Here is a 2,157-nt window from a genome sequence, read left to right on the forward strand (position 1 = left end):
TTAATCACAAACCACGTCTTCGAGGGAGGCAGGAAGAAGCAGTCAGGGATGGAGGGATGCAGACAGCTTCCCGACTGCCTCCCAACGGGACAGAATCTCGGGCACCCTGAGCATCAGCGTGATCATGCCAGATCATTTTTATGAGCAGAGGCTGAGGCTGGAGGACTGCAAGTTCTCTGATTAAAGAATGACACAGAAAGGGCAGAAACAGCAAAGGGAAGGATTGATAATCGAAAATTCAAAACTTCAGAACCATCAAAAATACCATATGCGAGTGAAAAGGCACGTGGTGTGCCGTGAAAACTATTTGCAACATATATAATAGGTCAATGCTTAGTAATCTCAGTATATTAATAGCTCCTACACATATGGAAGAACTAAAGAAATGCTCTAGTTGAAATGGGCAAAGGATATCAGTGACAACTCAGAAAAGGAGAAATACTGTAAGCAAATAAATATATGGGAAAAATCCTCCAAGCTCTGTATATGGTTTTTAAAAATGCAAATTAAAACAGCAATGGATTACTATTTATCACACAGAGTCTTTGTGTTGAAACTTTATGTATGTTGAGTGTTCTGGGCTGGGAGAAGCGAGGGAGCTTTTTTGGCATTCTCATGCTCTGTTGGTTGAAATATAAATAAAATAACCTTTTGGGAGAGCCATCTGGCAATATGAATCAAAAATCTGTCAAAAAGGACAGATTCAGAAATCCTACATTAGAAACGTGTCCTGGGGAAATAACTGTGTTTTCTAATATTTAGGAGACTCAACACAGAATTGTTTATATAACATGGAAAAACCTAGAAATGACATAAATACCTCACAATAAGGGATTAGATATTTAATTTAATATTTGCCCATACAACAGTTTACTCTGAAGCAATTAATAATTTTGTAAAAGCATATTTATCTTGAAAATGAATGATGATTATGACATATTTTTAAATAGGAAGTTATAAGCAGTATGTTCAATATGGCCTCGCTTTTATAAAAATATCGAGATGGATACACTCAGTTACAAGTCACAGAAAATTCAATTTAAACTGATTTCAACAAGCAAATTTATTGGTTCATCTACCTAGTGACTCCAGAAGTAAGACAGATTTGGGTGTTATCTTAACTTAGCAGCTCTGAAAGCTCTTTGAAAACCTAATTTCTTTTTCTCTCTCTTTTTTAACCTCTGAAGCATCTACTTCCCCTGAGAGCTGGTTTGTCTGGTGGAGGCAAGAGAGCTGCCAATAGCTCCCAGGTCTCTGAGTCCAAACCCAGAGGAGTGAGTGAGTGTCTCCCCTACCTCTGCCCCACCCTTTAGCAAAAGTCCTAGGCTTCCCTCTAATTGGATCATCTTGATCACGTGACTTTCCTTGTGGTCAGGGAAGAGCTTTGTATTGATGACTTAGGTCTGGGTTAGATGCTGGTCCTTAAAACACTGTGGCAAGAGCATGAGGTGATCGTACTTTCGTTTAGTCAAATTAGGATCTACGTGGGGGCTGAGAGTGGGCAAATCCCAACAAAACTGTGTGAATGTTCCACAATGGTGCGGCATGGAATGTGTGTTGAGAGGCTTACACCAAGATCCACCTAAACACAGAAAAATGTCTATACACTGAAGTGCCAACAGAGGTTATCTTCAAGTGGCAGGAATATAAGGAATTAAAAATCTTGCTTTTTAGGTCTGTCTGCATTTTTCAGTTTTGACTGCATGCATGCATGATTTGAATAAATTTTAAAAATGAAAACTCTAAACATAAGGAAAAGTTGACACATAACACTTGCAATGCAATTAATTGCTTGAGAGATTTAAAGCAGACGTGTTGGCAAACAGGAACTATGAGTTTTCACAGTGGTACCAACTGTGCTTTGCAGAAGTTTCTAACTGTCTTTCTCTTGCCTCTGTTATGAAATTGTGGTCATTTCGAAAGGCGTAATCTGAGATCTTTGAAGGTTAGTCTGGTTTGAAACCACTGGTTCCAGTGGTTAGAATTTTTCCCTAATGTTAGGGTGAGAAATATTTTAGCTTTCTCTAGAGACATTTTCACTTGTCACCTTTAGGCACTATGAAGGGGGGTCCCAATACCATATGGGGTGCAGAGCACGTGTGTCTCTTTGTAGAGGAGCCTCTGTGCACATAAGGGGAGGAGCTGGCCCTGTTCCCC

Source organism: Bos indicus, chromosome 2, assembly GCF_029378745.1.
Source record: "Bos indicus isolate NIAB-ARS_2022 breed Sahiwal x Tharparkar chromosome 2, NIAB-ARS_B.indTharparkar_mat_pri_1.0, whole genome shotgun sequence".
In the NCBI taxonomy this organism is placed as follows: Eukaryota; Metazoa; Chordata; class Mammalia; order Artiodactyla; family Bovidae; genus Bos; species Bos indicus.